Below are 17,066 nucleotides of genomic sequence, written 5' to 3'. Positions count from 1 at the left end.
CACTTGAGGTCAGGAGTTCGAGACCAGCCTGGCCAATGTGGTAAAACCTCGTCTTTACTAAAAATACAAAAACTAGCCCGTGTGGTGGCATTCACCTATAATTCTAGCTACTCAGGAGGCTGAGGCAGGAGAATTGCTTGAACCTGGGAAGCAGAGATTGCGGTGAGTCAAGATTGCACCACTGCACTCCAGCCTGGGCTATAAGAGCGAAATTCTGTATCAAAATAAATAAATAAGTAAAAATATTCTGTATACCTGAAATTCGAGTTGTGTTGTTGGGGGACTGGTGTTATTAAATCATGGTGACTGAAATTCGTGCATATCAGAACTGTACAAAGCAAGGGCTGCCTGATGAATATAATGCTCTCATGTTTTATGGGAGTTTATACAAATTAAAAATGCAAATATTTGAAAGTTGTATGTTATGAGCAAAGTTTGAAATAATGCAGTTCTCTTAATATTTTAAAAAACTGTTAGGATTCACAGATTTTCTTTTTTTTTAGAGATCGAGTCTCGCTCCATCACCCAGGCTGGAGTGTGGAATACATTGGCATGATCTCGGCTCACTGCAACCTCCGCCTCCCGGGTTCAAGCAATTCTCCTGCCTCAGCCTCCTGAGTAGCTGGGAATACAGGTGCACACCACCACGCCTGGCTAATTTTTTTGTGTTTTAGTAGAGACAGCATTTCACCATGTTGCCCAGGCTAGTCTTGAACTCCTGAGTTCAGGCAATCTGCCTGCCTAGACCTCCCAAAGTGCTAGGATTACAGGCATGAGCCACTATGCCCGCCCTTGACTCACAGATTTTAAAACACTTTTGAACAGTAAGCTGAGGACAGTGTTTATTATGACTATACTTGGTCCTTTCACTAGCTCACAAAACTTAACTCCATCACTTGTCAGTCTCCTAAAAATGCTATGTGTATGCTTTGAAACTTTTGTGAATGATCTGCTGATTTGTGCTGCTATTTTAATATTCAACGTTGTTGAAAGTCCACATATTTTTTTAAACCAAGTAGTCCAAAAATTCATTTGGTGTAACATTAATGCTTGTGCTGTAAAATATGCTGGAAAATCGATAACTCTGCTCTGGCATAAACTTTGGATTTTTAATAAAATTTTATTTTGATGTACTTACGCAGTTAAATTGGTAGACTAGTCTGAAATGCTGAGAAAATACAAAGTAGAATTAAAATAAAATTTATCTTATTCGTAGAGTCATGTCAAGAATGCATTCTCGGCCGGGCGCGGTGGCTCACGCCTATAATCCCAGCACTTTGGGAGGCCGAGGCGAGTGGATCACGAGGTCAAGAAATTGAGACCATCCTGGTCAACAAGGTGAAACCCCGTCTCTACTAAAAATACAAAAATTAGGTGAGCATGGTGGTGCGCGCCTGTAATCCCAGCTACTCGAGAGGCTGAGGCAGGAGAATTGCTTGAACCCAGGAGGCGGAGGTTGCAGTGAGCCGAGATCGCGCCATTGCACTCCAGTCTGGGTAACAACAGCGAAACTCCACCTCAAAAAAAAAAAAAAGAATGCATTCTCTCCGGGTGCGGTGGCTCACGCCTGTAATCCTAGCACTTTGGGAGGCCAAGCTGGGTGGATCACCTGAGGTCAGGAGTTCAAGACCAGAGTGGCCATCATGGTGAAACCCCATCTTTGAAAAAAAAAAAAAAAATAGAATGCATTCTCTCTACACCTATTCCAATGGGAACATTAGTACTTGATTATGTAGGGAGTGAATCTTGCCAAGTCTTCACATACACATTGCTCCCATCACTGCTGTCTATTGTATGATGTGGGTTTTTTGTTAGTTTTGTTGCATCTTGGTTTAAAAATAATAGCTTCAAACATCTTAATAAAACCTCTGTAATGGACATTCATGGGATAATTGGACAAATTTGAATATGGAGTTGATATTTGATGGCTTTTATGGAATTACTTTTAAATTTTAGACGTGACAATGGTATTGTGACTAGGAGTTTGTTCTTAAAGATATATGGTGACATATTTAGGGCTGAAGTTTCTTCATGTCTGCAATTCCAAATGATTTGGCACAAATAAATATACATACAGATAAATACACACATAGATGACAAAATATTAACAGCTGTTGACTCTAGGTGAGATGCGTTTATTGAATTATTTCAAATTTTCTGTTTGGAAATTTCAGTAAGAAAGCTGGCAAATATATTGACCAAGAAAATGTTTATATACTAAAAACATGCTATAGTAATGCCCCCCCCCTTTTTTTTTTTGAGACAGAATCTCACGCTGTTGCCTATGCTGGAGTGCAGTAGCATGATCTCAGCTCACTGCAACCTCCATCTCCCAGGTTAAGCAGTTCTCATGCCTCAGTCTTCTGAGTAGCTGGGGCTACAGACACCCACCACCACGCCCAGCTAATTTATTTATTTTAAGACGGAGTTTCACTCTTGTTGTCCAATACTAATTTTGTGTTTTTAGTAGAGGGAGTTTCTCCATGTTGGTCAGGCTGGTCTCGAAATCCTGACCTCAGGTGATCTGCTCGCCTTGGCCTCCCAAAGTACTAGGATTACAGGTGTGAGCCACCATGCCTGGCCAGTTTTTGTATTTTTAGTAGGGAATGGGCTTCACCATAATTGGCCAGGCTGGTCTCGAATTCCTGACCTTGTAATCCCCACCCCCTCAAATTGCTGGGATTACCGGCGTGATGTCTTTTCAATTCTGTTTTTACAAAACTCAGTGCAGGCAGGATGCGGTGGGGGTCTCATGCCTGTAATCCCAGCTACTCAGGAGGCTGGAGCGGAAGGTTCTCTTGAGCCCAAGAGTTGGAGACCAGCCTGGACGACATAGCGACACCACATCTCTACAAAAATATTTAAAAATTAGCCGGTCGTTGGGGAGGGCGCCTGTGATCCCAGCTGCTTGGGAAGCGGAGGCTGGAGGATTGCATACGCCTGGGAGGTTGAGGCCACAGTGAGCTGTGACTGCGCCACTGCTCTCCGGCGTGGGTAACAGAGCCTGCATTATTAAAAAAAAAAAAAAAAAAAAAAAAGTCCTCTAAGGGATACGAGGCTGCGTGTGATAGTAATTTTCTTTTAGTTTGCACTTTTATTCACCCCCAAATTCTGTGTATTGCAAGGAAGTCTGAAATTTTGAGAAGCGAGCACCGTCCCCCGACATCGTGACTACTACCGCATCACTAAGCTGCGTTGTTTTCCGGGAGAAGCACTGCGCCACGAGCTCACTTGCCTTTCCAGGCCTGCCACGCAGGCGTCCTCCGCTGTCTTTTGTCAGCTTTCGGGTCTGCGCTTGCAGAGAAACGCGCCCCCTCCCGGCTGGAGGACGCAGCTCCGGGCGGGGAGAAGTTAGTGTTCCGTTGCGGAGCCTGACGGGAAACCGCCCCGACAGGTCTTTGGCGCGCGGCGCACTAGCGGCAGCGACGGGCGCTGCAGCGCATGCGCGGCTAAGGTCCGGGAGGGGCAAGGCTGGGGCGCGGACGGACTGCCGCTCCGGTCAAAGAGCACGCCGAGCCCGCGGGAGGTGGGGCCACGTCCTGGATTACGGCGCGGCCTTGGACTTGGTCCTTTCGTGCGTAGGAGACAGCGCGCCAGGCTGGCAGCCAGCCTTGGCGGCGTTTGCCGCTTTTGTCCTACGCCACTGCGCGGCCTAGTGGGGACTACGGGGACGCTTCGCGCTCCGGTTGGGAGGCGGTCACCGCCCGCTCTAGCACAGCCGGGGAGCTGGGCCTCGGGGCTCACCGCTCTGCCTGTCCCTTAAAAGCTCTTTCGGCGGAAGTCCAGCGTTGCATTGTTACAGCACTGAGCCCCAGACATCGTTGCCAAGTATAATGCGGGCTCTGTTTTATCCTGGGGCACTTGTAGTCAGGGTTCGTGGGTTCGCACTTCATAATGGAGGGCCCCGGGTCGCGTCTGAACCGTCCAGCCACGGTTGGGTTTTTGAAGGACCAACCTGAGATTCTGGGGGATAGGGAGTTCCGAGACTTGGGGCCCTGATGTAAAATGATTTTGTCCCTAGGGTCAGATCCTGGGTTTCTAAAAACAAAGCAGCTCTTGTGAGGTAGAGGAATGATGGCCCCCACCTGAACGGAGGCCTCTCACCAGAGCTTCACAGCAGTGGAGAACGAGGTTGAGAAAGCGCACAGCTCAGATTTGCACAGAGAGAGGCAATATATAATGCCGGTGCTCCACAAGCCACCCCAGCTGACTAAACGGGAGGTTTGCTCCAGCTGTCAGAGAGGTGAGCTGGACCTAAAGCTAGGGTCAGTCTTGCCCAGAAAATGTCTCTTCATCTTCAGGGTTGAGAGAACCTGGTTGGGGGCGGTTGGGGGGAGGGGCGGAATGCTACCTACCTCTAAGAAAATTCTTTTTCTTTTTTTTTTTTTTGAGGCGGAGTGTTGCTCTGTCGCACAGGCTGGAGTGCAGTGGCGCAATCTTGGTTCACTGTACCGCTGCCTTCCGTGTTCAAGTGATTCTCCTGCCTCAGCCTCGAGTAGCTGGGATTACAGGCGCGCACCACCATGCCCAGCTAAGTTGCATATTTTTAGTAGAGACAGGGTTTCACCATGTTGGCCAGGCTGATCTCAAACTCCAGACTTCAGGTGATCCGCCTGCCTCCGCCTCCCAAAGTGTTGGGATTACAGGCATAAGCCACCGTGCCTGGCCAAGAAAATTCTGTCTTAAACCCCGCAACAGCCTTTGAGTTTTTCTGAATTATCTACTCTTTCCAGATCCTGAGAGCCCTCCATACTATGCCCATTACCACAGGTGGCCTTGAGAGATGTGGGTGCTTCCACCATGCTGACTCAGAAAGTAGTGCAGGAAACAGCTTCCTGGATTCCAATTTCTGCCTGACATAAAAGATGAAAACCACTGAGCTCCAGAAGGGTAACATGTCCAGGTCATCCCATTCATTAGTATCCTAACCAGTAGTCCGAGTTTCTGGCATAATTAAGTCAAAACCAGTTTCTATCAAAAGTCTCAGAAACTACTCCCAAGGTAGTTACAGGCCAAAGGACATTCTCCAGGAGGACATTTTAGCCAGCTGATGGGTAGAGCTGTACAGGCAGGAGAATCTAGGATGTGCAGGACAGGTCGGATGGCTAGTGATTCAGTCTTCTCTCCCAGCTCCACCTTCATAGTTCTCGTAAGTGTTTCCTAGAGTGACAGAAAATGAACAAATTTCAGGCGAGTTGTTTATTATTTTGTTCTCTACCTTGTTTACGATGTCTTACATTAGAATGGAAATACAGAAATAGATGAAAATCAACTTCAGGAAAAATATGCAAGAGCACATCAACGTCAGGATAAAGTGGTGTGCAGAAATATGTAGGTTCCATGATCTTTCTTTTTCTTTTTTTTTTTGAGACGGAGTTTCACCTTGTTACCCAGGCTGGTAATAGCCTTTCAAACAAGGAATTTGAAAACAAATTCCCACACCAAAATGTAAACAGATGTATTATTTTTTATATTCCCAGGATAATTTTGGTTTTATTTAAGCATCTCTGTTGCCCTGAAATGTCAAGTCAATTGGAAAAATAAATGTGAATAATCCCACCACTAGCCTCCAGACTTGATGTTTATGCTATTTCCTTTTTTAAAATGACCTGTAAAAAGTTATAAATTAGAAATGTGGAAAGGTGAATGGTTTCATGCAAGAATACTGGAATAAGATCCCTGTTCTGGCCCCAAAGTCTTAGACAAGTGATTCTGCCTTTTGAAGTGTCAGTTCTCTCGTCTGGAAAACATGGGCATTCATCTCTGTGGGAGCTTCTAGCTCTGTCAGTGAGTTTCTGAAACTTGCCCAGGAAAGAACAGCCCTAGTCCAAGTGCCTGCTGCCCCTGCGCTCGCCTTTTGCCTGCTTCTTATCCTTGAGGTATTCTGCAGGCTCCTCCTCGATTCATTTCCTAAGCCAGTGCTATCTGATGACAGGGAATATGTTTCCAATTCTGGTTACATCTGAAAGGAATTTTTCCTGGCAGAAAGATTACATCTATGACCTGCAAAGCATTATGCTTCCCTCTGTATTCCAGATCTTGTGTTCTTTATATGGGAAAAGTTATGATTTTGTCTTTTTCCATGAGAAAAATTACTCGAGATCATAAGGGAAAAAAGAATCCCTGAGCCAAAAAAAAGTCAACCAATAAGAAAAAGGAAGTGAGAAGTAAGTAAGAAAAAAATACATTTTAAAGAAAGTAAAGCAGGCATAGCAATCACATTGAAATCTAGGTATAGAACAACCTTCATCTATAAAATTAATATTTAGCCAACCACTATTCTAAGCAAGGTTGTGGTGGGAATACCTACCACCTATTCTAGGCCACATGTCACTTATGGGCAAAAAGTAAAGCAGAACCATAACTGTGGTTTGATATTTTGGATATTTGATCTCATTTCAGGATTTGCATAGTCTCACATTTTGAAAAACAAAATGCGGTGATTTCATTTTTCTCTCCATATCATGATTACTGAAAACTGAGGAACAAATGTAGACTAAAGAAGCAAACACTGAAGGGAGAGATCATGCAGGTTAAACAGATACACTTTCTCAGGGAAAAGTCACTTACCCATCATGCTGATATATGTTGGTGAGCTTAAATGGTTCTAGTGTATTTACAACTTGACTAAATTTACATGATTCACTGTGAGCTGTAGAATATAATTAAATTGACATTTTCTGGTACAGAATAAATTTGCATGTGAGTGAAATAAATGATGAAAAGCTGGGTGCAGTGGCTCACACCTGTAATTCCAGCACTTTGGAAGGCTGAGGCAGGTGGACCACAAGGTCAAGAGATTATGACCATCCTGGCCAACATGGTGAAACTCTGTCTCTACTAAAAATGCAAAAATTAGCCGGGCATGGTGGTGCACACTTATAGTCCCAGCTACTCAGGAGGCTGAGGCAGAAGAATCACTTGAACCCGGGAGGTGGAGGTTATAGTGAGCTGAGATCATGCCATCGCATTCCAGCCGGGCAACAGAACAAGACTCCATCTCAAAAAAAAAAAAAAAAAAAAAAAAAAAAAGAAAAAAGAAAAGGAAGTCTGGGTTCAGATAATTCCATTTGTTATCAATTTATGTCTTCAGCTCTACACTAAAGCAAATATTACAACTCTGAACAAGCAAGCAGGTGAAGAAGAAATTTGTTGTAACCTCAGATGTCAAAGAATGCATTTATATCTGACATTTTTATTTATTTTTTGTCACGCTGTACTTTATTTAAATTTGGCCACAGCATTAAAGTATCAATTCATTTTGTACAACCAGAAATGAAAAGGGAGTCAGTCAAGGTGGGGCAGAAGTTTCTAACAAAGTCTAAGACATAGTTCTATGTAACTAAGTACACAATATTTGGCTTACTTAATTCCCAAACTGAGGACACTAAAATTTAAGAATATCTACCAAAATTTGGCTGGGTGTGGTGGTTTATGCCTATAATCCCTGCACTTTAGGAGGCCAAGACAGGTGGATCACGAGGTCAGGAGTTCAAGACCAGCCTGGCCAAGATGATGAAATCCTGTCTCTACTAAAAATACAAGTATCAGCTGGGTGTAGTGGTGAGTGCCTGTAATCCCAGCTACTGAGGAGGCTGAGGCAGGGAATTCCTTGAACCTGGGAGGCAGAGGTTGCAGTGAGCCAAGATCATGCTGCTGCACTCCAGCCTGGCAACAGAGCAAGACTGAGTCTCAAAAAAAAAAAATTAGGCCAGGCATGGTGGCTCACGCCTGTAATCCCAACACTTTGGGAGGCCGAGGCAGGTGGATCACGAGGTCAAGAAATCAAGACCATCCTGGCCAACATGGTGAAACCCCATCTCTACTAAAAATACAAAAATTAACTGGGTGTGGTGGCATGTGCCTGTGGTACCAGCTACTAGGGAGGCTGAGGTGGAAGAATCGCTTGAACCCAGGAGGTGGAGGTTGCAGTAAGCTGAGATTGCAGCACTGCACTCCAGCCTGGCGACAGAGCAAGACTAGGTCTCAAAAAAAAAAAAAAAAAAAATTATCTACCAAAACTTAAGCAAAATCTCAAAGAAACTTTTAAGATAACATTTTATTTTTGATTATTTAAAAATGTTTCAATCGCTATTCTGAGCCTAAATTTGTAGGCGAGTGCTTTCTCCATCTTTGCACATGTGAAGTGCACCTGAATCACGGCCCTATAGTTCTCAAACACCATCACACCCATAGAACAGAAAGGAAAGGGCAGTTTCACTAGCCAGCCCCCATAAGCCACTCCCTGGGGGCCTCCTCAGCCCTGCTAAATTTGGGAGGCCTGATTCCAGAGGGCTGGATAATGAACTGGCAAAATAAACCCAGAAGAATCTTAACTGCAAAGACAAACTCAGGTTTCAGCGCAGATAGCCCATACCAGTGCTTTTGATGTTAGCTGCGGTTAAGGGGGCAGGAAAGGCCCCCACTCTCTGGCTGGTGGCTAGTTAACTTAGCTCTCCCACCTCAGTGGGCTCCATTCCACCATGACCTAGTCAAGCTGATGGTGTCTCCTTATGCCAAGTGGAAAGAACTGCGATCAAATTCTGACATGTCCTGCACATCCTCCCAGGCCCTGGGCTACTGGTTAGGCTACTAGATTAAACCCATTAATAACTGGCAGCACAGCACAGCCTCCTTCTCAACAAATTACCATGCTGAATCCTGGACTCAGCCGTCCATGCTCATGGTCTTTTGTCCATAAGCCTTCAAAACATCTCCTCTGCTTCATGCTTTCTAATTTTGAGGACTTGGCTTAAACTGCTTCTGAATGGCAGCTGCTTCTGGTTGACAATTTATTTTTACTTTTATTTTTTTTTGAGGCAGAGTTTTGCTCTTGTTGCCCAGGCTGGAATGCAATAGCCTGATCTCGGCTCACTGCAACCTCCGCCTCTGCAGTTCAAGTGATTCTCGTGCCTCAGCCTCCCCAGTAGCTGGGATTACAGGTGCCTGCCACCACGCCCAGCTAAATTTTTATGGTATTTTTAGTAGAGATGGGGTTTCACCATGTTGGCCAGGCTGGTCTCGACCTCCTGACCTCAAGTAATCCACCTGCCTCGGCCTCTCAAAGTTCTGGGATGACAGGAGTGAGCCACTGCGCCTGGCCGACAATTCTTTACACTGTTCTTCAGTTGGGCAGAGTGGAAGACACCATGGAGCCCACCTCTGCAGGAGGCAGGACTTGGCAGAAAGAAGAGACCCCAGCCAGGGGAAGAGTGCACTTTAGTTACCGAACTTTAGGGAAAGGGCTCCGGATCAGGCATCTCCTCCAGAGTGGTCTGTTTAAAGTTAAAAAGGCTGCCTTCAAAATAATTGTAAAATCTATATATTCACCAAGATATACACATTTTTCAAGACAGGGTCTTGCTCTGTCGTCCATACTGGCATGCAGTGGTGTGGTCGAGAGTGATCCTCCTGCCTCAGCCTATTGAGGAGCTGGGACCACAGGCCTGCACCACCACGCCCAGCTAATTTCATTCTTTTCTGCTTATTTTCATTTGTTTGTTTTGTAGGGATGGAGTCTTACTGTGTTGCCCAGGCTGGTCTCGAACCTCTGGGCTCAAGAGCACCTCCCTCCTTGGCCTTGTCAGGTGCTGGGGATTCAGGTGTGAGCCTTCACGCCAGGCCCTATTAATTATTCTTAATTAAAATATTTAAAGGACTCAGCATTTGGGGCCAGCGTGGTGTTTGCAGTGGCTGCGCCACCTGGAGCTGGTGGGGAGGGAGCTAGGGAGGGAGACACATGGGGGAGGGGAGAGGGACCAAACCAGAGAGGCTGGCATCAGGGACTCCTGAATTCAGCTCCTAGTTTTGCTAAAGGTTAGCCTGGGTGCTCCCGTATGTCTTCATCAGGAACTGCAGAGCCAGAAATACCACCCACACCTCTGCCCCAGGAAGCAGCCCCTGCCTCTGCCTGATGAAGAGCAAGACTCCCCCTCGACAGCTAGCTTTCTGCCTTCTAGTCACGTCTCTCAAGTAGGGGTAAAGAGAGGGATCTTCATGCTTTTTTTGTCTCACTGTTGCCCAGACTGGTCTCTAACTCCTGGCCTCAAGTGATCCTCCTGCCTCTAGCTCCCAAAGCACAGCAATTACAGGTGTGAGCTGCCACACCCAGCAGCTTCTTACTCTTTAAACAACACACAAAATTATCCGGAGTTCCTGGAAGAGATTGTCTCTTTGAACTCAAAATCTTTCCCAGGACACCTGATCAATCCATCAGGCTTTCTATTGGAGGCAGACAAAACTATAGCTTGGTGATCCCCTTTGCAAGAGCCCCCTCTGCAGCCCTTGAGTGAAGCGAAAGCATTTTCATCTGGTCTCACCCCCTTCTGCAGCCAGCTCTTTCACTTCTAGAGCTGGGCTGGTTGTGATAACTTGGAGGAGAGGGAATTAGTTGGGATGCCTCACTTGCCCCAGCCCATCAACACTGGCCCAGGCTTGTGGTCAGATGCCTGGTTAACCAGCCCAAAACAGATTGTTTTCTCAGGAAGAGAATGATTATTGATCCTCTATACCTATTGCCCAGGACAGCGTCAGGCACACCTACAGGCCCTTGGGCATTTGTGTGGCATCATCAGCCTTATGCCTGGATCACCAAGTCAAACTTTCCCAGTAGCACTTCGTGGCAAACTCCAACTCCTAGTGTCAGAAGGCACCATGAGGCCAGGCAAGCCCAGCATAGACACAGAAACCCAACATTGAGCCAAGATCTCTCCCCTTGTCTTGACTTGAATTTCAGATTTATTAAAGCTGAGCCCTCCTGGCCCCCAGTGGGACTCCCCTTGGCCTTACACAGGTATTGCCTATATCCAGGCAAAGTGCAGGCCCTGTGTATGGCATGGAGGCTGCCAGGAGAGAGCAGCCAAATTCTCCCACCCGCACACATGCTTGGCCAGCCATGATCTGGTGGGACCTCCAAGATAATCATCAAACCACCTTCTCTTACCTCTGTGTTCCCCTTCACTTAGGGCATCTTGGAGTGAGATGGGCAGGGAGCCGCATCATAAACAAATCATATCTTTGTCGAGGGAGCCCCATCATAAACAAACCATATATTTGTTTCAGGGGCAGGACCAGGTCGACATATCTTTGTCGACATATTTTTGTCGAGGGAGCCCCATCATAAACAAACCATATCTTTGTTTCAGGGGCAGGACCAGGTACATCATTTGCAGGACCCAGTGCAAACTGAAAATGTGGAGTCTGTTGTTCAAAAGTTAAGAATTTCAAGGCAGTGACAACAGAGCATTAAACCAAGTTCAGGTCCCCTATGAGTGTGGGGCTTTTGCCACTGCACAGGTGGCACCCATATGAAGCTAGCCATGTGCAGGGGTTTTAATGACTATTTACTAAGCGCCCACTGCTCAGCTCTTCTGGCTCTGTAATATGGTCTGGCTCTGTGTCCACACCCAAATGTCGTTTTTTTTTTTTTTTACAGGTTTAAAAAATTTACTGAGAGAAATGAAAGTATTGTCACTTAACCCCTATTAACATATGGTGTTCAAGCCTTCCAGTATCAGCGCCTTTTGCTTAGCATCACTGCTAGTTGTTTCACTAGCATGCAGGCTAGGAGTCATCTCAGTCATTCTTTTCTTCTCCTTGATAGTGTCCATACTCTGGCTTCAGCTCCCATGTGTTTTTGTGGATCCCTTTTACATTCTGAACACCAATTTCTTTTAAGATTTCCTTCAGGTACACCACAGGTTGTTTTGTGATGTCCACCAAGTCCTTAAGATTATAGTACTGGTGTTTCTCAAAGGCTGAAAACAGCATGTCTAAAACATGTTGTTTATCAGCTCAAGCTCGCTTTCTGTCATCTTTCTTTTTCCTTTCATACTCAATATTGTATTGATGATTAGCAACAGGTTTGTAATTGGTTGTTACAACTTTGTCAAGTTGTTGTGATAGCCTCACAGGTTTGGAAGACTCTTCTATTTGCAATCTTTTCAATCGCATGTAGCTTTCGCTGGCAGCTGGTTGGCATTCAGCTCTTTGTACCACTATTCCTTCCAATGACAGCTTATCTGATGGGCTCTCAGTAAATACTGTTAATGTTTGTCCTCCGACAGTTTGCAAGACAAATGGATGTTCTCTAGGAGCACTGACTGAAACTGGTTTTCTGCCAATATCGTGAATATTTGCAAGATCCTCATTCAAAGTAAATGGCACCTCAGTCCTTCCTTGATTCTTGGCAATCCACAGTTTCCCAACTTCACCTCTTCCAGGGGCTTTAGCCCATTGCTGTGACAAATATTTAGGAACCTTGACAAGCCACACTCCTGTGTTCTGTTTGGCACCAGTCAGATCGAGTTCCCCGCTCTCGGCCATGGGTCTGCCGCTGGTGGAGGCGTGCAGGCTGTAGCAGCAACCCCAGGAGCTGGAGCAAAGCGTAAGCAGCGCTGAGAGGTGAAGAGCCCCAAATGTCATTTTGAATTGAAATCCCCACGTGTTGGGGGAGGAAGCTTGTGGGAGGTGATTACATCATGGGAGTGGTTCCCACATGCTGTTCTCGTGGTAGTGAGTGAGTTCTCACAAGATCTGATGATTTTAAAAGGGGACTTTCCCCCCTTCGTTCTGCACTTCTCTCTCCTGCTGCCATGTGAAGAAGGAAGGATGTGTTTACTGCCCCTTCCACCATGATTGTAAGTTTCCTGAGGCCTCCCCAGCCATGTGGAACTATGAATCAATTAAACTTCTTTTCTTTATAAATTACCCAGTTTTGGTATTTCTTCATAACAGTGTGAAAATGAACTAATACACTCTGTGACCTCAAAGACTCCCTCTCAGTGACCCTGTTCTCAAATGTGTGAAGATGGATTCTCAAAGATCTCTCTGTAAACATGGAATGTGGGCTGTCTCAAAACAAGTGATTAACTTTTAACCTATAACTAAGATCTGAGTCCTGAAGACCTTCCTCTGGAGCCTCAGTAAATTTAGTTAATCTAGATGGTTCCAGGTGCTGCAGATGATTACCCTTTTCTCCTGTGAAATCATGGAGGTTTGGGGAGTTCCTTTAGACCCCTTTATGGAGGTTTGTATTCTTCTTTTTTCTTTCCTACAAGGACAAAGTGAATTCTGTGATGGTTTGTGTAACATTTTTTAGTTTATTGCCAAAAATTGAGACTCAAATTTGTAGATTATGTTTTTTAATAAAACTATCTAGACAACGATATGCAGGATATCATTTTCCAAATCTACATAGAGTTGACAGCAAATTTTTCTCTTTAACTTTCCTTGAATTATATATATTCATAGAAATGCTCTTAAATTCTTAGTGTGACAGGGTGGATTATCATTACAGAGAACATCCTTAGCATAGAGCACAGATCTTCCTACTGCCTACTGGGCTCTGGTCACATAGCACCCAGAGTTGTCCTTCAACTTCCACTTCTTGGCTCTTTTGCTTACCTTCTCTATTTCTAGAATGGCTTTGTCATTTCACTTGTCTATCTAGTAATATCCTACTCCTGTAAGAATCAGTGAGTTCTTGGTACCTATTGGTCTAAATTTGCCTCCTGTTTGAACTTTTTTCCAGTTTTCCAGGTAAGGTTGATTTATCTGTCTTCTATGTTTCCATAACAATCTTTCCAAGCTTACTACAGTAAAAAGAGAGCTGATTCATCATGTCCTGTTTGTTTCCCTCTGAAGACTTTGGAGCCAATGTGAGGGTTACAGATGTGCCCCTGTATAAGATCTTTGGTTGCTTTTGTCAGTTTAGCACAGTTCTCAGTATATAATTGTTCCCAGGTGCCATTAAACTGGACCTGAATAGTTGAAGGATTGAAAGTGTTCAGGATGCTTCAATAATTCATCCTAATTAGGGATGATTTTTTTTTTTTTTTGGAACTTTAAGGGTAAGTTAAAATTCAGTAGGCAGAATGATAAATCTTGATAATTTTTTATTTTAAATGTTCATTTTTTTACTATTTTGATACAATAATTTATTTTTTAAGAAAAAGGCAGAAATCACTGTTTATCAGAAGTCAGATTTTAATGATTTTTATATTCCTAGACCTGTTGCATTTCAAACCTACATAAAAACATCTATAAATCAAGTCACTAATTGCCCCTAGTATAATAATTCTACATATGGATGTAATGTTTGATTCTTCAGGAACTTTAATAACTTAAAGGCCCTTTGATTGCTTTAAAATTAATTTTCATTGTATTTGTTTATATTGCATCATTAAGCAAAAGTACAGAGTAAGCAATTAATGTGATTAATTCTTCTGTAATACAGTAAAGCACTGCCTCTCTAGACCAATTCTCTGGGATCCCTGAAGACATCTGGAATTCAGAAAATCTTGACCTTTCTTTAGAAAGCCATGGAGAAACTGGAGGCAATTCTGTTGATTATTTGCCCTCTAGAGGCAATTTTGTTAATCACCCTCCCTCACCTATCTATGACACAATTTCTCCAGTTACATGCAGAATGCCGTTAGGTGTCTCCTGGCCAGACCCTTTATTTCACAGATGTGGAAATCGAGGCCATGCAGGATGAGGTGATTGTTCAGAGTCCACATGACTAGTTAGTGCCCAGAGCCTGGTGGAGACTTCTCTCTTGTTCTGGGACCTTGAGTTCTCTCCCTCTTCTTTAATACATACGGCCAGAGGTAACATAATCTGTGTACCACATTTGCATTTGGAGTGCACCTGTTTTGCATTCATTTAGTCTTGTTGAGATGGTTTGCTTGTTGACCTCCTCAGTCAGTTATCTTCTCACCTTTGTGAGTTGAGAGCTTTGTGTATTAAGTCTGTAAAATTTTGCATCTTGGAAAGTGACATAATCTGTAGCAGACCCATGCTGTCTTCAGATGCATCTTAATTGTGATAGTGATAATGATTGAGAAGCTTCATGTGTTTTTCTGTGCTGTTTCAGAATATGCCTTCTTAATTCAACTAGAGGTGGAGTAAAAAACAACAGAATACTATATTTTTGTTTCTTTGATTTAGGTAAAATACTTGTTTACTGACAAGACTAGGACTGTTGCATAGACTGCCATGAGCTACAAGAAGTACAGCATTGCCAGAGTAACCTGTGGTAAGTGTGTTTATCACTTATTGAACATTTTACTTGCATTCTTTCAACAAAATGAGTTTATTTTTAGCTACTTAGTCAAATTATCTTGTTTTGAAAGGATATTTATAATAGATTTAGGTATTTCATTAATATTGAATGTATTTAAAACTAAATGGGTCCCAAAGGAAACTGAACAGTTAAAACGTGGTTTATTTCTGCAAATATTAACTTAGAAATCCCAGGGAATCTGCACATTTGTATATTCTATCTGACAACTATGAATTTTTTTTTTTTTTGAGACGGAGTTTCGCTCTTGTTACCCAGGCTGGAGTGCAATGGCGCGATCTCGGCTCACTGCAACTTCCGCCTCCTGGGTTCAAGCAATTCTCCTGCCTCAGCCTCCCGAGTAGCCGGGACTACAGGCACGCGCCACCATGCCCAGCTAATTTTTGTATTTTTAGTAGAGACGGGCTTTCACCATGTTGACCAGGATGGTCTCGATCTCTTGACATCGTGATCCACCCGCCTTGGCCTCCCAAAGTGCTGGGATTATAGGCATGAGCCACCATGCCCGGCCTACAATTATGAATTTTTTTAGAGCGTGTTTTGATCAGACTGTCTTTTGATCACAGTTTTGTGACCACTGTTTTCCCTTTCTCTGGCAGTCATTTCCCAAAATTGACAAGGAGGTCATCCTCAGGTGATTTCTGCTAAATAAATCCTAGCACTTTTTGACACTTTAGAAAAGGTTTGGAATAATTTTATAATAGCATTTCTCACCTGCATATTATTATTATTATTATTTTTTGAGGCAGAGTGTCGCTCTTGTTACCCAGGCTGGAGTGCAATGGCGCGATCTCAGCTCACCGCAACCTCCGCCTCCTGGGTTCAGGCAATTCTCCTGCCTCAGCCTCCTGAGTAGCTGGGATTACAGGCACGCGCCACCATGCCCAGCTAATTTTTTGTATTTTTAGTAGAGACGGGGTTTCACCTTGTTAACCAGGATGGTCTCGATCTCTTGACCTCGTGATCCACCCGCCTCGGCCTCCCAAAGTGCTGAGATTACAGGCGTGAGCCACCGCGCCCGGCTCACCTGCGTATTTTTACATGTAGATACAGTTGCATATACATTACTTTGAAAGAGAACCAGGATAAAATTTAAAGAAACATGGTTTTAGAAGTCCTGTGGTGGTCTAAGACTTCACAAAAAACAGACTGCTCTTGATTCAGTACTTCCTACTTACTCCCCAGACACAGCCAACTTCAACATTTTTTACTTTAAGAAATGTATTTTTATATTTCAAAATAATATGTTTGTGTGACCTGTCTCTCCCTCATCCTGCCCCATTCTTCCTTTACCTGCTTCAGAAGCATTTAAAATTTTCTGCATCTCCTTAGCATATACTTTTCCAATCATGAATCTTAGGGTAGGCTTTTCTTTTAATTTGTGCTTTTAATGAACCATTGGTGGTACATGTCTGTTTTTCTTGTTAATTCTTGGGAATGTCTTTGTATGGTATCTGTAATAATTTTCTTCGCCTTCAGCTTTCCTATTTCTTCTGGATCTCTTGTTAGATATTGAACCTCTTGAGTTGATCTTCTAATTTTTATCATCTTCCTCTTTCATTTTTTTTATTTTTATTTTTTATTTTTATTTTTATTTTTGAGACGGAGTTTCGCTCGTTACCCAGGCTGGAGTGCAATGGCGCGATCTCGGCTCACCACAACCTCCGCCTCCTGGGTTCAGGCAATTCTCCTGCCTCAGCCTCCTGAGTAGCTGGGATTACAGGCATGAGCCACCATGCCCAGCTAATTTTTTGTATTAGTAGAGACGGGGTTTCACCATGTTGACCAGGATGGTCTCGATCTCTTGACCTCATGATCCACCCGCCTCGGCCTCCCAAAGTGCTGGGATTACAGGCTTGAGCCACCGCGCCCGGCCTCCATTTTTTTTATTTTGTGTTTAATTTTCTGATATCTAACACACTCTCTCACTTTCCAGTTGTCAAAACCATTCTCCTGACCTTGCCCTTGCATTTTGTTTTCTCTG

General features: G+C 44.0%; 1 long non-coding RNA gene and 1 pseudogene across 7 annotated transcripts in view; one reads left to right on the top strand and one right to left on the bottom strand.

Moving 5' to 3' along the window:
- Positions 1–17,066, top strand: part of LOC105734325 (uncharacterized) — a 94,735-nt gene that overhangs the window by 32,537 nt on the left and 45,132 nt on the right. For 3 of the 7 annotated variants that reach the window (XR_010340083.1, XR_010340085.1, XR_010340088.1), the window contains 2 exons: positions 504–1,374; positions 14,950–15,037. This is a non-coding gene — a long non-coding RNA (uncharacterized LOC105734325). The remainder of the gene's footprint in view (positions 1–503; positions 1,375–14,949; positions 15,038–17,066) is intronic. The other 4 variants (XR_010340086.1, XR_010340089.1, XR_010340087.1 and 1 more) reach the window with 2 other exon arrangements.
- Positions 11,406–12,324, bottom strand: LOC105734324 (general transcription factor IIF subunit 2-like; annotated as a pseudogene).

Source organism: Aotus nancymaae, unplaced genomic scaffold (genome assembly GCF_030222135.1).
Source record: "Aotus nancymaae isolate 86718 unplaced genomic scaffold, 86718_ANA_hifiasm-v0.15.2.pri h1tg000099l, whole genome shotgun sequence".
Lineage (NCBI taxonomy): Eukaryota > Metazoa > Chordata > Mammalia > Primates > Aotidae > Aotus > Aotus nancymaae.
Note: the sequence above shows the minus strand (reverse complement) of the source record. Positions and strands in the feature narration are given on the sequence as shown.